A 23,918-nucleotide genomic window follows, 5' to 3' on the forward strand; every position below is an offset into this window, starting at 1 on the left:
CTACTCTTTTGACTTTCTCTTCTACAAATTATGAAATGATATGTTTATATTTATCTGTGGTTCTGCAGCCCTTTGCTGGACTTTGGACGCTTTTTCGGTTTCTTCATTGTTTACACAGTCGGTAGGACTCCTTGGATGGGTGATCAGTCCGTCGCAAGGCTGCTAACTGCACACAAAACAGCTCAAACAGAATAAACGGACACAGACATGCAAGCTTCACGTTGGATTCGAAACCAAGATCGGCATTTTCGAACTGACAAAGACAGTTCGTGAGGCCACTGTGGTCGGCATCAAAAGACATAATTATCTAAACACGAGTATAACCGCTGACTGTGTTACAGGTGCAATAATGCTCTGAGCTTTTTGGACATCGGTTAAACTGTGTTACATGTCTCGTGGTTTTCCTCAGTCTCTTAAGTCAAGTGACTGTGATAGTCCCTCAAATTAGCCACGGTCTCTTTCAAGAAATTTTACAATTTTTCTTCCACAACGTCATGTCCTTCGGTGCTTAATACCAGATATTGACAGGGTCGTAAACTAANCAGAGCAGCCTGGCTCACACGGTAGCAGAGACCGTGGTGTGCTCGCATCGCGACAGGCCGGACTGAGGTGTCTCTCGTTCACCCATTTCAGTCTCTAACGCAGTCTAAATCGTTCATAAATTCTGCTTTACTTTAAGATGCCAATAAAGTCGCACTGCGACGTGTTTCGGCCTAACAAAGCCCATCTTCAGGCAATTGTTCACTAATTGGAAGTGCCGAACTGCACCAGTTCTTATGTCAGCGCATCCCATGTTATTGCATGTCTTCATCCGCACTGAAATGTGTTTGTTTGGGGATGAACACTGTCTCCTCGCTGCGCGTTACTTTCATTTGCGGCGCCCAGCTTGTGTCCCGTTCTTTTGTAAAGTTGTCTCCGTGCTTAAGTAATTAAGCACTACCCCATGAAGGCGTATGGGGGAGTGGATAGATAGACACACACATTTCCTTGACCTCGGCACTACTTGGAAGTGAATGGTCAACTTCACGCTCCGGTCACTTTACCCCAGGGGAAAGAGCCCCTGGTACCCATTGGATAGCATGTTGGTTGCAAACTAGGGTCTGTCTAGAAGACGTGAAGATTCTTGACAATAACGGGACTCAAAATCCCATCCTCGGTCTCCCAGTCCATAGCCAGAAGCTGTACCCACTGCGCTATCCCGGTTCCCTTCTTGTGTAGTTCTCACTAATTGGCCTGTGTCCCTGACAAGGTTTAGTCATATCCGCCAGCCTGTCCGAATGTGACAGCAGCGAAACAAAGGACTGATATGGACAAAACTCGATATGACAGTTACGCACAAAGCTTTGGTTTCGTATCGTTGCTACGAGAAATGGATAAAGTCCGGAATGTTGGCAGCCCTGAAATCACCGGCAGAGAAAGCATACCGGTACCTGCTAACGAGTATGATATCGAAGCGTTGTCCGAGTCCTAGTTGTGTTTCAGTAGCCAGTTCTGTTTACTAGCTTAAGAAGATTGGGTCGGCCATCTCAAGCACCTCTACACATACGCGTAGACTTTAGAATTGCTATGCCTCTCCCGTGATTTTGATTTTTCTTCAGATGTGTGGAGAGCATCTCCCTAAACAAAACTGTGTAGATGGTTCATTAAGTTAACGTAAGGCTTTCTAGCTGTCCAAATGCTTGTGTGAGAATGCTAGTGCCATGCCTTGCGTAGAGTTTGTTTCCTCTATACATAAACAGAACGACAGGATGTGGTTAGGAGAACCATTGACCAGTATTTCGGTAAATTATGTTAATTTTGAGAACACCGAAAGTCGAAATCGATTGGTTACTTGTCTTGCTTCATATTCTTACCCGGCGCTACAGGCGAGAGTAGCCAACAGACGATTAAAAAGAAGCTGGCCAATTGACCTGATGTAAGGTACCGAGGATCCGTCGCTGGACGACTCCTCATCAAGACACCGAACCAAACAGACCATTAGCTTAAAGAATGTAATTTCTGATTGCTGATTAATAAAATAAATAAAAAAAAAATAATCTTACAGTCCCTGTTTCAAATCTCGGCCCGCAGACCGGCTGTCCTGAATCAGTTATTTCGTTGTGTCTGTTAGTCCCTTCAGACAATGAGGTTGTGTCGTTAATGGAGCTACTGCGGCCTCATTGCGTAACACATTCCAATACGTTCTTCAATATTCGCCCCATTGTACTGCGCTCTGTGATCTGAATTATATTAAGCGTCGTTTAACAAGTCCTAAGCAAATAAGCAGGCCTGAATAAAACCAACCGGCCGGCACAAGAGAAGCCCAATCGCGGTGCGCAGTCTCGCCTAGACCGCGGTTTGTATTCACACATCAAATTCACGCTAATCTCTCAACTGTAACTTCCTTCACGAGCGTTCAGCTGCTGCAGGATTTTAGTGCTCTGATCAATGAATTGTTTCTAAACAGTACAAAAACTTTAGATCATACCTCACAAGAAATCCGCGACGTCTCCACTACAAAGACGAACTGGTCACTGCTGCTTAGGGAAAGAGTCGCGGGTAATGGCGAAAACCCTAAGAAACACACGAAGCACGTTCTGTGGGCAGAATGTAGAGTTATTGTGGCTTAAAGTAGGTCGTACTGGAGTAACCGCTGGACTTTAAGTTGTTAACTAACTCTCTGAATCACTAATCCCTTCAAAATAGATTTTAAAATTTCACTTCCTATTTAAGAATTAACACAATGAGGTTAGTGCTGTTTAGGGAAATAATCATTGTTTACTGTGAGACCCATACGGAACCAGTAAGTCCATTGCATGTTCAGAGCTCTGACAATTAGTACGAGTAATAAACAGAGCTTTAAGGGTCTCAGAGGAATTATTAAAAATTGAATAGAAAATAATTGGGCATTGAATATTATGGGATTACGAGATTCCAATTTGTATTATATACCGTTTGTTATAGAGTTCCTATTAGTGAATGTGGACTCGTCACAAGCGCGGATTCACAGAATGGCAGTTATCCCGAACTGTGAAAGTAGCTATTAAACCCTTTACAGCTGGTGTAATGCATGAAGGGCTTCAGCGCGGGAGAAAGTTATAGAAACGTAATCTCTAGCAGTCGAATACAAAGTACAGAGTGGTGAAGAAATATTGGACCGTTTTTAAATAAAATAACGTGTGAACAGGAAGGTGAAAATTACAGATTTCTCGTAGATACCTGCAGTATTCGTTGCAAAATTGACCGTAATCATCATCATCAAAAAATGACAATTTGCAGGCGAACTCCATTGCCACTTCTACGCTAATACAAGTCCGTAGGGATGGCTTCAGTGTGCTCCCAAGTGCGCTGTTGTAGGGCAGGGCATGTCTCTTGTACCTTGGCCGCAGGTAGCCACCCCACGTAAGGAGTCCGATGCCGAGAGATCAGGTGAGCAAGGAGGCCAGTTGATGTCCCGTAACGAGTATTGAGTCTCCATGCAGAGATGTCAGTAGGTCATGAAAATGCAGCTTTTAGCCAGGACAATTTCCAGCATAACTTTGCATCGATCAGAGTTCGCAGTCACAGCTCCTCATCCTTAGAGGAGGGGCAGTGTTGCCAAATGTAGCCACATTTAAGCTACGGAGAGGGCTTTCATGAAACCCATGAGGGCATTGTGAAGCCCAGTGCGCACATGTTGCTTGTCCTCTTAACCTGAGATAAGGAAGTGCGCCTCAGCTGACATCACCTGTGCGTTCCCTGAGACTGCTTGTTTCGCAACAAGTCCAAGAAAAATTTACAGATATGTACAACATGTGTTTAAATCCATTTAAATTTCGAATTGGTGGAAAAGCAGGTCACGATGCAAGGTTCGGACAACGCTCCCCAATCTTATTCCACTGAACAAGACATGCCCACTAGCAGAGTGACGCTTTCCTTTCCATATTCACACTTTCAGGCGTGTGGACAGAATGAGGACACTCCGTTTGTCTCTAAGTCGCCACGCTACACTTCTGCCCGCTATACGAGAGCAGTGTTTGCAAATACAACACCCAGAGGACCACTCTGCTTTGCAAGTGGACACACATGGCGGTGGGCGTCGTTAGGTTCAATTTTGTTTACATAATTCTTAGCAAAATGCTCCTATACATTCATTAGCTTTACAGTTTCACAAACCGTCATGTATTTTTGCCTCATCTTGTATTTAAATTAACAACGGGCTATCGTACTTTATTCTTGCTTCCCTCGCGCGAAGACAAGGTGTGGTCAGGGCCTGAAGCACACCACTCACCTCCCTCTAATGCATACGCGTTGTTAGACTGCCAATCTAATTTCATGCGAGGTGACAATATTTCCATTGTCCTTTCTGTGCCGTCTTTGGTTACCCTAAGTGTGTGGACGGCGCCATCTTCCGTCCTAACACTAGTACCAGTCTTATGAACAATTAATTACAATGGAGATTCTTCATGCACGCGAGGATGTCACTTTATCTGATGCTTCGTATGAGTTCGAAACACAGTCTTGTCATTTAAAGAGAACAAAACGAAATTAGGTTTGCTGAGAACAGGATGCTGAAGAGAATATCTGTAAGCGGCACGGCAGAAATGTAGGCCGGAAACAGGATGCTGAGGAGAATATACGTAAGCAGAACGACAGAAATGTAGGCCGGAAACCGGATGCTGAGGAGAATATCTGCAAGCGGCACGACAGAAATGTAGGCCGGAAACGGGATGCTGAGGAGAATATCTGTAAGTGGCACGGCAGAAGTGAAGGCAAGAAACAGGATGCCGAGGAGAATATCTGTAAGCGGCATGGCAGAAGTGTAGGCCGGAAACAGGATGCTGAGGAGAATATCTGTAAGCGGCACGACAGAAATGTAGACCGGAAGCAGAATACTGAGGAGAATATCTGTAAGCGGCACGGCAGAAGTGAAGGCCGGAAACAGGATTCTGAGGAGAATATCTGTAAGCGGCACGGCAGAATTGAAGGCTGGAAACAGGATGCTGAGGAGAACATCTGTAAACAGCACGACAGAATTTTAGGCCGGAAACAGGATGCTGAGGAGAATATCTGTAAGCGGCACGGCAGAAGTGAAGGCCGGAAACAGGATGCTGGCAGAATATCTGTAAGCGGCATGGCAGAAGTGTAGGCCGGAAACAGGATGCTGAGGATAATATCTGTAAGCGACACGGTAGAAGTGTAGGCCGGAAAGAAGTGTCCATAACAAGTAGTGACCACATTCTTCATGTTCGCCGTGTGTCATTGGGCGATTAAATAGAGGATGATGATATGGCCGGATGTGACACACAGAAAAGATGGGAAATTCAGGCAAAACTGAAAACCTGAGGAGACAGCCTGCAATACGAACGCGTTGATGGCAGAATATTCTTAAAGAGGACCTCAGTCCAATAGAATTAACGCTGTGGACCAAATACATGGTACCCATAAGAGGTACCAATGGTATGCTCTTACATTTAATGTAATGAACTTTTGGGTTCCGTAAATGTGAGGGTCCTCATGACGAAATATCCACTTATTAGCTCCTCGAAATTACTTTGTTTCACTGTTGCTCGAATCGTGTTGCAGAGCCAAAAATAAATATCTAACATGTAGAGGCTCAAATTTGAGATGGGAGATTGTAAGGCATTACCCAAATTGTTCAAGACTTGCGAAAAGCGTTTCACAGTTATTAAAGTAATCTGTCAACACCTGGACAGGCAAATAGGTTAAGAATGTTGATGATCAGCAAGTATGTGTAACCGCAGTAGCAAGAAGCTTGCCTCACTAGGCCACTGGAGTATCGTAATATTACCGCATACACAGCGATGAGACGCCAGGGGTCCGCCCACAACCACCAATAAGAACCAATTAGAATATTACTATGAGAATTGAGGACACTGAGGAGGAGTTACCTACCCTCTGTCGTCAACAGCTGAATTAGCAAATTAAAACTATAAATTACTGAATTTCGGGGGACTTGGGATTATGATCTAACACAGAATATTCAGTTGTCAGCCGGAGGCGCTATTCAGTATGGGTCTGACGAGTGCTGGAAGACAGCCTGCATTCTTCTATGTCAAGTATGTCTCTTTACGCATAACAGCCATGCTGGTTAATAATATTGTTGACAATAGTATTGTGGATAAAAGTGTTGTTGTGAGATTTGAATGTGCAAACTCAAGTGTACCCGGTGAGCCCTGAGGGGAGGATGCTAGAATCATGTAATTGCCGAGGATGTTAGTCAGGCAATAAGAGTGTTACAGCGTATGTGTCGTGGTTATGGTTAGCATAGTCTGTGGGTTTTAAGATGTAGAACTAGGGGTAGCTTGTATAAGAGTGAAAGAACGAAGGACAGTGTAACTGTATTTAATGAATAGTAAGGAACGGGATTACGTGGAAAGATTAATCCTTGCCGATAGTCAGGAGTCGAAGAGAGAGAGAGAGACTCCAGTTACACCCCCGAAGGGGGGAGGTTCCTAGCGTAGCCGCAAGTCAATTCACTATGTAGTCCCGACTGAAAGTCGGCCCGGTAATAATGTAAATATTGTAAATCATGTAAATATAAGAGTGTAAATAGATAGAGTAGATAGGATAGGATGTACCGGGATTGTGATTTACCCCTCTATAATCAACTTTCCCACGACCGATCCCTAGCCATCCTGAGCAAAACGAGGGCTGAACGGACACAGGCAACAGTTAGTGGCCTTGATACCAACGCCCCTTATGATGTATTGATGATGTAACACGTGGCTACCTGTAAACTATATGAGGAATGGTCAAGATGGAGCTATGACTATATGCTCAGGAGGTAGTCCCCACGATAGAAAAAGACAGACGATAGGTAGAGGCGGGTCAGACCAGACACGCCCGCTCTACGCCAGAAATAAGAGGTGACAGCGCCGAAAGGGCCAGCCAACAGAGAACGCTCGACTACGCGCTACCGGCCCTCGGTACTTACATCACCTTTCTTAGGTCATATAATAGATGGTGGCAGCTTTATGAGAGAAGGAAACCCCGAACAGGAGAATCCTAGCTAAGGGTGAGCTAGGAGTATTGTGTTAACTCCTTACAGCATAAGCTGGGGTGGCAAGGAGGGGTACCTGCACACCCCCGTCGTCACGACGTTACAAGTGGTACCAGCGTCGCGACATTATAAGTGGAGGCGAGGAGGGATACCTCCACGCCCCCCTGCTCCGCGGCGTTACATAGCATGTTTGCAATCGCTGTTAGAACGTGACGGCTAGCTCAATAGTTAATGAACAGAATGCAGTTGTCTGGTTCCACATTGTATGGAGCTGTTCTGATTAGTGCAGGAAGTGAGTGTACACTGATATTACATGGCATCCTCTGAATTAACACAGCGCAAGGCAGGTCTTTCGAGATGGTTCTCACAAGACAGTCACTGTAATAAGATAAGCCATTACATGAATAAATTACACTCTGTGTGCGGGTTTGGAAGCTCAGAACACTCCTGTAACTCTGGCTATAGGGGACACAGCACTTTCTAGCATCTGACTATTGAAACTAGTACAAGAAATATGTGGAGAGGACGCATATATTTTCACCAACATCAGAGGATCCCTCGTCCTGCAAAGCGCATGACAGTGGTTTCGCTAAAGCAGACAGACTGTACATAACGTCCCTGTGCAAGTACGTGCTTTCCAGTCCATTCTGTGTCGGTACTGGGCTGGAGGCGATTTTACCCCATGTTGTAATGGCTCAGCAGTTTCCAATTACTGTAGGCTTGTTTGCTGTTATTTTACGAGCTATGATTCCAATTAAGGAGATATAATATGAACTTTTCCATTAAAGTTTATACAGTTTCGCCTGTGGTGTATATGCTCTACCTGTTTCCTATTAGATTCATCTTTCCTTCAGAATATTTACCTGATCGCATGAAAACAAAGAGAACTTGCCGTTCATCTTACTTATTTATGAGCTAATGGTTTCGTAGGTCCTATTCATTTTTTTAGTTCATTTTTTTTTAATTCGCATAGTGGGGGGTGGATTCCAGTTGGGTCCACTCGGCAGGGCGGCCACTGATTGGCCTATTGTACCCGCCCCGGGTGGTTATGATGGAGAATTTGGTGGAATTAAGATTGCCAGGTGAAACCGAAGTACTCGGAGAAAACCTACCCCAGCGCCACTTTCTCCACCACAAATCCCACTTTACCAGACCCGGGTTTGTACCCGGGCCGCCGCGGTTGGAAGCCAGCGACTAACCGCCTGAGCTATGGCGCGGCATTGGGCCCTATTAAACTCTGAGCCGAGCACTGGATACGGGGGGGGGGGGACATTTGGAATGCGAGTTTTATAGATATATAGAACTATACGAGATGGGTAGCATATACGAATGGGATTTCAATTTGGAGCAAATGTGGTGCCCTAGTTTAATCCAATTGACGAGTAATAAACTAAATTTCTCCCCGCTTCGCATTAAGCGCACTCTACACACACAGTCGCAGCCTCTCTAAACATCATGAGGTGGTTACATACTTACTGGTGGTTTCTGTAACGATGAGACTTAGCAGGCTCCTCTAGAGGCAAGTCTCTGCACAAGCATTCCGGGGTCCGACTCGGGTTCTTTGTCAAATTCTTCAGTCCATTCAAGCATTTTCCATTTTATTGTGCCAGGAGGAAGAATGAATATTATAATTGTTCATCTTCACATATACAGTGTGATTCACGAAGTTTTACCCTCACTTAGGGAGGGCATTCCTGAGGTAATTTGGAACAAAAAATGTTAATATAATAATGGTATCCAACTCATAGTTAAAGAGCTACAGTAATTTGAAAACTGGCGAAAAATCTTTTTTTTTCTTCGAATTTCAGTCAAAACAAATTAGAAATACAATACAAACACTTTTTAAATCGTTAATGTTTTAGGAAAGAAGCATTATAAAACTTTTTTTTTTCAATTTCTTAATTTTGCATTGTGCGACATTTTTCGTCGATTTTATGTTACAGAATTACATTATTTTCAGCATACCATTCTGTAAACATACCAGTGGTTGCATATCACACCCTTCTATCAATCTGTTTCCTTTAAACTGTAGCGCTTTAGAAGACAACTGGATTTACATAAGATTTTCAAAAATGTCTCCCTGTGCGTCAACACAACGCGTCGCACGCGTATGAACCGCGCTCGTGGCATTTCGCAGTTCCACACGTTTGTTCCATATTGTCATCGCCGTATCCAGAATACGTTCAAGCAACGCTTCACGTGTTTGTACCTTTACCTGGTACACAATGTCCTTCATCCAGCCCCAAATGCAATAATCTAACGGCGTTAGATCTGGCGACCTGGGAGGCCAGGCGTTATTGCTTCCGCGACCAATCCACCGCTGTGGGAAATGCCGATCCAAGTGAGCTGCTACTGCACGGGAGAAGTGAGGAGGCGCCCCATCGTGCTGAAAGTACATCCGGCGTCTTGTTGCCAGAGGAACATCTTCAAGTAACTGTGGTAATTCTTCTAAGAAGTGGAGGTAAATCTCACCAGTTAAGCGGCCAGGAAAAATGAACGGCCCGATTAGCTGATCATACAGAACACCACACCAGACATTGACACTGAATCGGTGTTGAAAATTCGATTCTATCGTGGCACGGGGATTATTGTCTGCCCAAACTTGTAAGTTGTGACTGTTGTTGACCCCGTCCCGTGTAAACTGTGCCTAATCGCAGAACATTATCAAGCGTTACAATTGCCGATTGCCATTTAACCAGTTGCAGAACTGCAGACGAAGACCATGGTCTCGTGGTTGTAGGTGTTGTACTTGCTGTAAGTGATAAGGATGCAGCCCGTTCTCATGAAGAGTCCTCCACGCCATGGACTGAGAAACACCGAACCGCCGAGCTAGACGTCTTGTACTGGCACGCGGACTGCGCTCTACAGCATCGAGAATGTTTTCTTCTTCGCACAATTCATGTTGAGGATTTCGTTCGTATTGTATACGAACGCTGGGGAGAGAATCAGTTTGTCTTAATGTGTTGAATGTACTGCTAATGGATTTAGGATTTGGAATCCAGCGATTAGGATAACGCCGGTGATATTCGGCAGCAGCTGCTCTCGCATTTCCATAACATACACCCAAAATAAACACCAAATCGGCGTATTCCTCAGTGGAAAATGTGTACGACATTTTACTTCACAAAGTCACCAACACAACGTCCTGGATCGCTTTGCCTAGGATCGCGCAACATTCCAGCCGGTCAGCTTACCTGCTGACACAGCTGACTGGAACGCATGGTCGCCCAGGTGGAAAACATAGAGCTGCATTCACAATGATGCGTTACGAAAATCTATTGTTACTGCGTAACTATTGAAAATCGACCACAAGTTTATAAGGAAATTTTGCAGGAATATGTACCATAAGCCGGGGTAAAACTTCGTGAATCAGCCTGTGTAAGTATAATTTCTTAATTTATAAGTTGAAATTAAAAAAATCCCTCTTCTTACAAATGTTATAAATAAATATGATATAACCGCTTCGAAGCACTCTGCTTACTGTATATGCTACATGATTCAAAACAGTTACTGACTACCCCCGGATAGTCACACATTGTATTAATTCACTATCTTCATGGAATTCGATAACCATATTAACAACTTTTCAAGTCGACAAATTCTGAATCCTTCTCTTACCGTGACATTATGTTTTTCTCATTATTTTCGTAATGAATTGAAACGATTCCTTTCAAGAGAATTACCGCATTGGTCTCTGTGAGGAAGATGCAGTGTGTTTTCTATGAAGTAGGACCTCAATTGATAAATATGTCAATGGATTCCGCTTTTCACAAATGCGAAACAAATGAGTCAGTCTTACGTTTAAGCGGTCTTTTCTGAACACGATAACGAAACCTCATCTTCATAAGAAAAGCATGGAATACCTTGACCTGGTGAGCGACCGTTACCTTCCCAAGAAGGATTCTATGCCACGATGTTATGTTGTTTGTATTGTTGGGGCCACAGTTTCCTTAGCACATGTCACATGACCTCCCTGTACCACGCAATGGTCACTAAGAACCAAATTTATCCCCGCTGATCCCTCCTTACAGTGGCCTCATACTTCTGCACTCCTGTTGCTTCCATCAGGCTCCGGACCGCTGCCTGTATCTCACTACACCAATTCCACGTTTTCCACTATTGCATTACTTTCTGCCCTGAAGATGGAGACAACTAGTTTGTCCGAAACTTCTCAGAACATCTTCAGAAACACACGGCATCATGTCGGAGGAAACTATAATGTGCAGAGTGACCGCTGTGAGAACCTGAAGTCTCGCAGAGTACGTGAGAGCTTGTGTATTGCGACAGGAGCCCCCGGAACTGTTGTGAGTTGTACGCAGGCGCAGTGATAACGTGCTTCTTATGCAGGTGGAGGAGAGCCAACTGAGGCGTTTCCCACATCGGGATCGAGAGCGTCTGACGGCACAGCTCATCTTGGACATTGTGCAACTTAACATTGGAGCAGAAGGCCGCTTGGAACTCACCTGTCTCTCCACAATCCCAGCATTCCTAGAGCCTGAGCAGAGCGAGTATGCCGACAGAAAGACGAGTTCAGTAACAGGTGAGGCTCAGGTTGTGGCACTCCTAACATACTGCATGAAGAGCTAACTAACAAGTAAGTTGCAGAAAGTGAGGTGCTAATCATGTCAGAAGGTGAGTTCAGTAGCAGGCGCGGTGCAGTGTATCCCACGTTTGACACAGACAGGATGAGTTCAGAGCAGGCGCGATGCCTAGAACGCCAGGGGACGAGTTCAGTGACAGTTACAGTGAAGGATATGAAATGCCTAAATAACTAACTTACTCGCTCCTGGAGCTAAGCCCTCCTTGACAAGCCGCCTGTTGTGCAAATAATCAAGCACTTCCCAAAGATTTATGGAAACCAAATGTTCATTATCGTGTTCACAAGAGCCCCCCCCCTCCCCATCCTGAACCACATAAATCAAGTCCGTACCACCCAATCTTATCTCTCTAAGATCCATTTTAATATTGTCTACCCACCAAAGTTTCGGTCCGCCTAGTGCTTCCTCTATCTTATGTCTTTACTATCAAAAATCTATCTTCTCATTCGTACTAAGTACTCTGCATATCATATCCACTTTAACTTGATCATTCTAATTATAATCCATGAAGCTCCTCCTTAGGCATTATTCTCGAACCTCCTGCCACTTCAGTGTCCAAACATGGCATACCATCACACCAGATGATGGGTTCAGTAACGGGGACAGTCAGTGGTAGGACATGCCAAACACACCAGATGATGGATCCAGTAACGGGAACAGTCAGTGGTGGAACATACCCGAGTTCAGTAACGGGGACAGTCAGCAGTGTGACATGCTCAACACAGCAGATTATGAGTTCAGTAACGAGGATAGTGGTGTGACATGCTCAACACACCAGATTATGAGTTCAGTAACGACGATAGTGGTGTGATATGTTCAACACACCAGATTATGAGTTCAGTAACGGGGACAGTCAATGGTGTGACATGCCCAACACACCATATAATGAGTTCAGTAACGAGGAGAGTCAGTAGTGTGACATGCCCAACACACCAGCATACATTAAAACAGTGTATTAAAATTGAAGGTTGCATTTCAAAGATTCATGTTTCAAAAGCATGTAGAACCCCTACAGTTGACGGCGTGTTGGATAGACGACAGAAATGTTCATTTAGAGAATGCAATGATGTCTAACATAAACTGACCTGATAACAAGTTAACGTATATACATTCCTCGTTATTCATCAACCACTTATTGATAATATATAATAGCAAAGAATAATTTGTGAATTCATATGAATATTGTCGTGTTTTTGCCCTGGTAATATTTAATTCTTTGGTTGTGTTCCAGTGGACATCGAAGTGCCCCTGTCCAGTAGTCACGTTGACTCCTGCTCGGCAATGCTGATCGTGGGATCTCTATTCATCCTTCTGCGGTGAAGTTACCAGCTCCAGTGCATCTTCGGCGTTCATAACTTGCTGGTGACCCAAAGTGTTTAGCCCCATTGCTCCCATGATGTGAGAGAACTATCGTTGTTCACCTCTGAGTTAGTAGGCTGAACGAGTGCAAGTTGCTTTAAATATCTTGGACTTTATCCATCCTCTAGATCAGTGTTTCTCATCACATCGGACTGGTGGGACGTGACGGTCAGCTTGAGTGGATGGGCACGAGGTCTCGAAAATGATACATAATTCAAGTATAAAATTCAGTTATATTAATGCCTCTCCCTTTCTCCCTGTTATGGAATATTTTCATGTAAGATATCTTGAAAATACTCGAGTAAGATTACACAAAATCATTGTAAGCAAAACTATATTGTTATATAATTTTAATCACAAGATATTTTTAAAAATTCTTACAATCATGAAGTACTCGAGAACTACTTTGAGTGATTTATTATGACACTACAATGCACCTCCACGTATAAGAACATTTCTTGGCAAAAAGGAAGCTTTGTGCTTGTTCGGGTGGGACAGTAGTTTCTTGACGGAGAGACAAGTGGGACACAGCTGTAGGCAAATGAGAATCACCGATCTAGATATTTTTCCGCACCCCGCTTTTGGGGATTGCTTCCATGTTGGTCTGCAGGGGATTCCTAGTGATGGAATTACCAAAACTTTGGTTACCTCAGATTATTGTTGCCAGAAGACAGAAACAGATGCAACTTCTAAAGCCTATATAATTGACAAGTTCAAGTATGACATATTACTTTCGTAAACATAGAGCAATGAAAAATCCACGTCCTTAAAATAGATCCTTTATTTCCATAAACTCTGCACTGTCGCAAGTGGAAATGTACAAGAATACACTGTTCACTGTGAAAAGGATTTTCTTGGAAGTACCACATTTTCATTCAGTTACGTAATGCTTTTCTATTAATCTACTCCAGTGATCTCAGTTTCTACCTCGCCCAAGTGTTTACAGTCAGTGGAACATCTGCAGCATTTCATGGAGCTTTAATTTACATCATATCTTTAAGGATAAATGCCTAGTACTATCTTGCTTCAAAGTTTAAAATATCTCTCTTTATACATTGTTCCAGCACCTAATAACGGAGACCCTTCAGCTAAGCGGGTCAAGATGAACAAGCATTATTTAGTCCTTTTCATAAGATGGTGCAATTTTCTCAGAGAGGAATGAAGGGTTTGATACAAATATCATGAAATTGGGAATGGGAAAAATTCGTAAATAATATATTCATGCATATGAATATGAAACTAAAATATATGTTTTAAAATAAATTCCGTTATATTTTTGGGAGACATAACTCTTGCATTTCTACTTCAATGTTATTGTCTTTATTAATTAAACTTGACTATCAAACTAATTTTAACCTATGACCTTTGTGTACTTTAAACTTTATCGTCTTCTCGCACCAATTCCAGAAAACAATGTTATGGAACATACTGTGGCAAGACGCAAATAAATCAGAATTTGACGTTAGAGAAGCGTCGCGAAGACGTTCACTGCTACTCAGGACAATCCTAAAACACTTCTCAGAGGCAACGAATACAAACACAGCAGTAAAATATGGTTGGGACTGTGTTTTCACATCTGTTTCCAACGGAACCAGAACCCTGCTCAACTGATACTACTGCAAGAGTCCGACATGGAAAAGAGGAAAGAGAAAATCTACCTCCGATATACTAAAGACCACGGCAGGTGGCAGAGGGTAACTCATTTGCGCCACTCGTGGACATGCTCATGGAAAATGTGGATGCGAGCAGAGAGGGAGGCTCTGATGTTACGTCTGCGGCTGGTAACGGTGTGAGCATGCGTAGGCCACCCCCATTTTTATCTTCGGAGACCGAATTAATTAGTCTGCAAAGCCAAGTAGATTGCATGGCTTGTGTGACTATGACCATAAAGGTAGCATAGAGGCTAGAGTCTACCGTTGATGAAGACATGTGAGTGAAATTCCGGCCCCGTGACTTCACAAATAAATACACTACCTGAAATTGGGAAAGGCCTGAGGTTTTGATGGCATTCCAAAGGAATGTCTCAAACACCTTCCAAGAAGACCATTTCTTCATTCAGCAATTTTTATTCAACTGTAGTGTTCGGCTTTGTCACTGCTGGAAACTGGCAAGGACCCCCAAATTTCCCTAAGTTCTGGGTCCTGTAAACTTTTGTCTACCGGTAAATTATTTTAAGGCAATGGTTTAAGAACATTATATATACACATACATATTGAGAAACGAAAGATGTCAAAAGCAAGTCAGCTTGGCTTTGGGCATTTCACAGCAGATTTCTTCAGTGTATGAAGCTGACCGGCCGCGCAACTCAAAATCAGCCTGAATATGTAGACTGCTGCGGCATTTTCTGATGTCGAGAAACACTCTTGACACACCTTAGGAATGTAGCCTACTACAGAAACCATTAGAATTACGATTTTCTACAAACTTTAATAGGCTAATTGCCTCTCTTCTCAATAATGTAATATTTAAAATCCCCCCAGAAGATGAATTATATTGATACTGGAAATAGAGTCAGGGTGCCTCAAGCCTCCGTCCTGGACCCGGTATTGTACAGTCTATATATAAAACGATGCCCCATTGACAAATTGAACTCATCGTCCTCGGTTCGCAGGCTTTATCTCTACAATGAGCACCAGAGAAGCATGAACGTCAAGTTCTCTGCAAATTGCAACGCGGCCTCACTGCAGTGAAGTCGTGATATGAGAGCTTGGACATAAGCTGTATCAGTGGGAAAATCAGGCGATCTATTTCTCTAGAAGCCATACAGTCCCTGAAGACGTTCTGTAACAAAGGGGACAGAATATCCACTTTGTAAATAATGTAAAATCTCTTGGTGTCATCCCGGATAGGAGGATGACAGGGGGACTCCATATGAAAGGATTGTGCTAAGGCCGTAGGAACATTCAAAGGACCTATGTCCTATTAAAATATTCGTTTAAGCAATAATATTAATCTTATTCAGTAATGGTTTATACCTGTCCCACCTGATAGCATGCGGTGGACGCTCATTTCGTGAAGCTGCAGCGGGTGCAGAACTGAGTTCTTCGCGCTGTTCGCAATAGTGACAAGCGCACACCGGTTCGCGAAATGCACACGACATTCAAAATTATTTCCGTGTAATATTACATAACAAAATTGTGCAGGAAGAAAACAGAAGCTAACGAAGGCCAGCAGTAATTTATCTGTAACCAGAGGCAGGGGTCGTGAGAAAGAGAGGAATATGGCCATGGGTTCCTCGGGCCCCGGACAGAAGAATGACTTCTGACGAAGTCAGCAGCGATTTACTCGACATAACCAAAAGCTTAAACCGTCGAAGACGGAAATTTTAGCGAAACTACTCCTTGCTAGGAGCCGTAACCGATCAACAAGTGCGAGAAGATATGGCAGACTGTGACAGGAAACATTCTTTAGTATTTTGAAGATTTTGAAGATAGGAAGATTTTCGTGATCGTATTCAGTTAAATTCATTTGTCACTCCGCACCCTGTGTTTAGACACTGACACGCGACAAATGTTGTCAGAAGTTGCATTTAATTAAGTCGTTGGGATTTGATTCGAACCGGCTGAAGTGTATTCCTTTTACCGGCTTTGTAAATGATGTATTAATATCAAAATTATCAATTTCTACTGAAGTTGGAGTTTTGTTCACCTTCTGAAAAATTCTGTTGCCTGTGTAGTTCTTGTTAGCACGCAGAACACATTGCTTTGATATGTGCGAGCACAGTCCTGGCTTCTCCATATAAAATTACCTCATAGTTTGAATTCAGAGATGAAAGGTACTCAGAGTACTGTCTAGTCATCTCTGATTTAGAGTTGCAACCCATCATTAAAGTGTATCATGATTATTTATTTTTGACGAATATTTAAACATTATTTTATTTATTACTGTATTCGTAATTACATCCTCTGTGTAAACGTTGCAGATATGTTCCACAGATGCAGTGAGATGTGTAACGTGGCGTCGTTGATATATTTGTCATGCAGTTAAAGTAATCTGTGATTGATTATTACAATTATTATTATTATTGTAATTGTTTTAAATGTTGGTAAATGTTATATTCTGTTTCTGATATTTATTCTTGTTTGTTTCATTAAAATATTCATATTCATGTATTTCTATATTGATATGAAATTGCTCAAAATCAGTTTGTTTGTAAGACATACAATGACAGTTATCAGACACACTGTTACACACTAACTGCAGATTTCCTGCAATGGCTACAGAACAAGAATTCTTCAACATGCCCACGCGAGATCACAAAGCTTTATGAATAATATTTCTTATGTTGAGACGATATCAAATTAAAGCTTGCGGGTTTCACGGTTATTATTAGTAATGTGGCGCGTACAGCCTTTGCTATGTATAAAGGTAATAAACAGTGATCATTTCTAGGCAACGGCTCGGTAAACATGTTCCCGCTGCAAGGAATACGAAAAAAAACAATAGAAGAACGTTGTTTTTTATGTGGTCCGTGCCGAGAAGATGTAAACAGGACAGATGGAGCTATGAGTACAGTAGAGAGAAAGTTCTGCACGGGAGGCTATGTAGCGCGTGATTCTAAAGAATTTCTGCTGTCAGAAGTCGTTGCCAGACAACGGCTGGAAAACAATTAGCGTGTGCTGACTGTCATTTGTGAAGTGCGGTGATAAGGTTGAGCTGTAATTGCTTGTAGTTCCGATTGGTGTGTAGAAGTGGTCAATAAATTCATTCACCAATCGAAACCCAGTCTATAGTCACCCTTACACGTCATATTGTGTCAGAAGTGGGATTCGAACCCACGCTTACAATTTATGAGACGTTAAGTTTAGGAGCCGATCAGCTCAGGCGGCACGGCGAACAGAACATGGGATGGAGGAACAAGGAATTGGGTTTGATTCACAGGGTCAGAAATGCGTCCCTTCTCCGTAGCGCATGCGCTGGAACTCACCCGGTCTCCTCACCATTCTGTGCCGAGGGTCCTGTTCCCTGGGATATAGCTGCCGGGAATTGAAGCTGGCCTCTCGACGCCAATTCAAAAGTTGAGAATATATGGAACGATACCTCCGCTCCCCATATGTCTGTGGCATGGTGCTTAATCAAGTGCAGGAAAAGCTTCAACTATTGGAATACTTTGGTTGCTACAAGTTCCATAAGTTTTGACTTTAATATGCTCAGCATTTTGCCAACAGTGTATTTATGGTTTTATAACAAATCTCGCAATCAGCAGCTCTCATTTCTTTCTATAATATTAGCCAATCGATTCTTGTAGTGGAAGGTAACTGTGATTTCTGAGACGCAGAAACTGAATTTCTTAATAATCGGATGGCAATTAAGTTCAAAACGGTGTAGGTAGATATATTATAACATTCAGACCGACCAGTTGACGTAATTAAATATTTTTTGATCATTGAGATTCTTAGGTCAATTTGATTTGATCTGCTTATGGGCACTTATATTTGCAATAGAAAATCCTTCATTACCTGGAGTCTGCAGTTAGTGGGAATGTAATGCAATGTGTCTAGAATTGTACTGTAATGTGCTGAATATTGTATGGTTTATCTGTAAGCTTATACTGAACACATTACGGTTTGAACAATACTAGAATTTGTATCTGTCTGAGCAGCGCAAAAAATACAGGCGCAACTTTTGTGTTTGTCGTGTGTAATACTCTCAAGTGTTTGTGTGGAAGAAAAAGATAGCACAATGCCTGTAAAGTTCTGGAACTTTATCTGTGTTGGGGGAGATTCACTTCTGTATCCTGGCTACATTTCAGAAGTACAGTTTTATTCAGAAATGCAAGAAATACTTAACAAATGTCTATGTCATGTGTGGAATACGAAATCAGCAAACTGTGAAACAGAATCAGATAAACGCTTGCATGTTTTATCTCAGATTCGAATTTGATTGATATTAAAGAAGCTGCATGTTTTGACTTTGTCAAATTCGAATTAAATTAAAAAGAGGAATATGGTTTAGATATTATTTAATTATTATGAATCGCATTTATGTTTGTTGAATCATTGAATTCTTGAAGATATGAGTATATATCTAGGGTACACCCTATGAAATGATTGACGTATGCATGTGAATGTTGAACATAAAGTTTATGTTGCGTAACATGAAAGCGATGTGCTGGTTGTTAGTCTCCAATCATTTCATCTGTCTTAGAATATCTTTAAATGTTAGCCTGTGGAAAACAATTTACTCCTCGAGTTATGCATTTATTACTGTGAACCAGCGAAACCCAGTGTGAAGTGTTACATGTCCGTCTGTATGAGCAAGTAACATTTTCTTGTTTACACAGAAAACCAGATGCGTTCATGAGCTGAAGATAATCAGCTGCTCGTACAATCTTGTATGACTGCCAATAGAATCCTCCGTTCTATAGCCCGTAGTGTGTACATTTAGAGCATAACAGTACTTGGTGTTTAAAACATGTAGCTTACAATTATTTATAGCAGTGTTATGTTGGCAGGTGTATATTTTCTGAGGTATAACATATACATACAGGTTTTCATAAATACATTCAGAAACACTGCGTACGATCTACGTCAATTATACCTCCGAAACGTGACAAGACATGCCTTAGAAATGTACCACGTAATCTTCCAATTTATTTCACAAGACACAGAAGAAATAACAAGCGTTAAAATTCATACAGGCATTTCCCAAATTCCGCTCATAATTTCTAAGCAACCCAATAAATTTCGGTATAAAGAAGGTTCAATATTTGGGAGTACCTGCTTATGTGGAGCCCGACAGCCTTCGGTGGTTGCTAATGGATGAATTTCTTTCCCTCTTGCTTCAATTTACTGCTGCCGACGAAATGTATATATATATATATATCTTATAAAAGCTAGTGTTCGTCCGCAGTACACAATTCGTAGTGGGAGCTTCCTCACTTTGGTCACAAGCAAATCCTGCGCGATCTTAAATTTTCTTTTGTGACATTACAATATTTTGAAGTTGGAAATATGTAACTGACTCTGAACCTTGTGGGTCCAGTTCTTCCCCGTGCGCTTGCGCATTCTAGTGGCGATCTAGAACACTTCCATATTAGAATAATAAGAGAGTCGTTAACTCCTTCGGCTTGCACTGGATACATTCCCGGCGGGCACGTTGGCCATCCTACTTGAGGTTTCTCGTGCTTTATTCTTAGCTGTGCAGCTTATCTTTCAAATTCACAATCTTCATTCACGTGACCCGTAAGGAGAGCTACGTGATCTATTTAAATAACGCCATCAATTACTACAAGAAGCTTACTTGAATTATCACTTCACGTACTCTCACTTCGAGCCTTCTCTAGTACCACAGAATTTTCTCAATTTGGCTGTTGCCTTGTAGCAGAAATTTAAGAGCCGAGTTAATGAGTCTCGGATAATTTGTTCCGTCACGGGTCTCCTCACTCTCTGTCACGACAAATCCAGTTTATTCTGTGTGTGCGACTGCGCACAAGCTTGAGTCCCAAGCTAGGAGATCCCTTTGTGTAAAAAGAGGGCTGAACTGGAATGCGCAATCCCAACGGGAACTACATACCGAGATTATGTACAGAGTAAGCCCCAGTCAAGTCGACCTGCAGTCGATGAGCATGTAGTGAGCTAGACAGTTGTAGCAACACACCCGGCTTCAAACCCAGAAACTGATCTGTGTCTAGAGGATAAGGAGGCTTCGTCCAAGTAGCCGTAATGCACTCAAATAATGCTCAACATTTCGGTTCGTTTAGGGACAGGCTGTAACACAAATCTGACATCTCGAATATCCAATAGTCTTGAGTTTTCTGACAAGTGCAATAATCATGTACAGAGTCAATTATTTAGTATATTTCGGGATCCATATTGCTACATGTGGAAGTTAGGTAAGAAGCAAATTCTTAGCTAACACAACACCACATATATTCCACTTGTTAGCTAACCAGTTTCAACATGTAATATTATGTATTGCAATTCTGATTGGAAGAAGACTTTCCCCCCAGGCAGTGGCGGACTGAAAATGGAAGAAGTGGCTTATGAGATATTACTTTTTTACCAGTATATACTGGGGCAGCTGTTACTGTTTCCAAACAAAATCAGTGTCATTTATGATAAAAGAATGGAGTACTTTTAAAGGTAGGGAAAGCATTTCTTAAATTCTAAAGGAGGTACATTAACCTTGTTACATATGTAAGAGCAAATATGCCCCGGTGTGTGTAAACAAACGCTCAATTTTATTATTTGTAGAGAAACTTATTGTTTCTGTATACGTGTACATTTTCTCGGCTTTATGATTGTACTTTGTAAGCACTGAAGCAACCTAACCTTGCAGGCCGCCACTATAAGCGTTAACATAGTTTCCTGTCTCAAAGTTGCTCCTGCAGTCACAATAGAGTGTAGCCTCGTGAGGTATAAATTTTGCAATAAATTGCAACCAGAATATCCGACTTGCCTTTAGACGATCCTGCGGGACACTGCAGAACTACGTAATTTTAATCTGAAAACATCTGTTGGATGTAGGTGGCTTAGAGACTTAGAGTTCACCTCGTCGTGCAAACTGAGTTCACCACAGGCACCATAGTAACTGTAGGTGCAACAGCTGAGGCTGGTTTCGTTATATGAGACCTGCGGTTAGCACAGCGGTGGCAATTTTGCTTCCACAGTGAAAATGGACGTAGTATATACCTCAGAAACATTAATAACCTACCGAAAAACACTGTGGCAGAACCCAGAAGATGATAGTCTGAATTGGTTTTAAAAATATGGCCTGTTGGTATGTGCCTCCGTTTAGTTTGGTAGGTATGTAGGTACCTGTTGTCACGTTACATGGCCTGGAAACTTTATACACTGCCGTTAGAACGGTAATCTCATAAAATCATTTTACATTTTTTAATTAGGCTTGTCTATATCAAATTATCGAATTTTATGTGTTAAGTGCAAGGCATTCCATTTTATCTACCATGGATAGTTCAGTCGATGTAGCAGCGGGATACTGGCCGAATGATCGGGGTTTGATTCCCGTTAAGGGCAATAGTCTCTTCTATACTCCACGTCTTCCAGATCGGCTCTGAAACCCACCCATCCAATGTGTACGGAGGCAAGCTCACCGGGGATAGAGCGGCAGGGACGTGAAAGTAACAACTCACCTCCATCAAGTTTCTTCATGAGGTAATGCTTAATTGCTTTGTTGATGAATTGCAGGAACACTGACTTTACGTACAAAATATTTGGGATTTCCAGAAATGACGATGTAAATCTGCCTCGAATTTCGTACCCAGAAAACGAGAGAGTATCAACCCCGGAATGTCTGTATTTAAATTCATTTTTACAACTTCAGCCTATTCGAGCATTCTATTCTGAAACCGTGCCGCATGTTTTGAAAATTTGTCTTAAGGTGGAGTAGGGCAACCAATAATTGAACCATCTTTCTGTCCTTGTTTGTTTCGTTTATTTGCTTCCTGGATGCCGCTTGGAACAAGGTACGTGAGCAGACATGCGTACACCGAGCTAACCGAATACTTTACAGGGAACTATGCCTAGACTGTCAAGCCAGTGCACATTTAAATGTTACCGTTTTACATTTATGTTGGGTTTAATTCGTTACAATTCTATAGTCACGATGAATATTGTACAATCTTTGTAATGCAGAGCTAGGCAATCACATACGATTACATATTTCCTCATAACATGTTGATTTATCATCTGAGTGCCACAGACTTCGGAGCTCCCAAAAGTTCCAACAGGCTCGGCAGTGGTGAAAGCGAAGTTGTGTTCCTGGGGGTACCGTGTAGGGTTGCTGTTCTTCGTCAGTTCATGTCATGACAATTGTTAGTACGTGTACTAGAGCATGCGGGGCGAGAAACGAGTTGCACTAGGGTATTTCATTGCGTCCATTGGATATTGTCACACGAAAGCATAAACACGAAGTGGACGCATGTTCTCTTATGCCTGTCCGATCCACCATTTTGTAGAATAGGAGATTTCACGTTCTCACTTCGGTGAGAATTGAATTACCGTATTGTGGGAGTGACGCCGTGTGGATTGGCATGCTATGTATCAGAGAAGCTACTCCTTCCATCTACAGGCTGCCGCAAGAAAAAAAATTGGAACGGCTGGAACCTCCAGAGTTCTGAAACCAATGGCTGCTCGCAGGCCCACCGCTTCCTTCTTAGTTCTGTCACAGTCACAATCCCGGTTCGTCCCGCCCTACATCCTCAGCATTCCTTCCTCGGATTGTTCGCTTATCCTGAAGATGGAGGCAGCAGGTTCCTCCGAGGACTCGGTTCATATTTACCAAACTATGGCGCCTCACGTACAAGAAATGCACATTTCATACTTAGCACATTCTCAGTTTATTTACATCTGTCACACTGCGTGCCTGTGGAACGCCTCAGTTTGCATGCTACTGTAAGACACATTCCTCCATTCCTCCTCAATATCTGACAGCTTAATATCCCTTTGGAAGTAAATTGTTCGTCAATAACTGACTATCAGGCACTCATGTCTTCCTGTAATGCTACTCATGTCTATTATGAAACGTAGTGTGAAGCAGAGCTGAATTATTTTCGTAACACGTGTGCTCTTTACTATACTACATATATGTACAGTATATACTATGTACTGCTTGTGTGCTGTGTTCTCTGTGATTGATTGTAGTGAGGTGTGTCGGTGATGTTGATGCTGATTGCACAGAATAATAAAAATATTTTTGTTCAACAGAATTGTCAGTGTTTGGTGTCACCTTAGTCACTCAGCGTTTATATTCCGTGATTTCTATGCTATAGACATCGACATGTAACCCCGCGTGTGGACTCCGTTCACGTCACCTATTCAGCACTTGGTCATGTGACATAATTCAGTCAAAATGTCTGTCCTTTCTTACGCCAGATAGGTTGTTGATATGTCAAGAGAATTCTTGTTCATCAGATCGACCCACACAATTTATTTATTTGTACATTCTTACACACTGCACAAATATTTGGTGCATTGGCTTCCAAATTTCGGGTAATGGTGCCCGCCCATCATAGCGAA

The 23,918-nt window shown here is 42.4% G+C and overlaps 1 long non-coding RNA gene across 1 annotated transcript; it reads left to right on the forward strand.

The window, feature by feature from the left end:
- The first annotated feature begins 3,356 nt into the window (after positions 1-3,356).
- Positions 3,357-19,221, forward strand: LOC117282527. Its single transcript, XR_004513283.1, has 3 exons — positions 3,357-3,408; positions 11,330-11,522; positions 12,812-19,221. It is a non-coding gene; the product is annotated as an uncharacterized LOC117282527 (long non-coding RNA).
- The last annotated feature ends 4,697 nt before the right edge of the window (positions 19,222-23,918 follow it).

Source organism: Cryptotermes secundus, unplaced genomic scaffold (assembly GCF_002891405.2).
Source record: "Cryptotermes secundus unplaced genomic scaffold, Csec_1.0 scaffold1305, whole genome shotgun sequence".
Lineage (NCBI taxonomy): Eukaryota > Metazoa > Arthropoda > Insecta > Blattodea > Kalotermitidae > Cryptotermes > Cryptotermes secundus.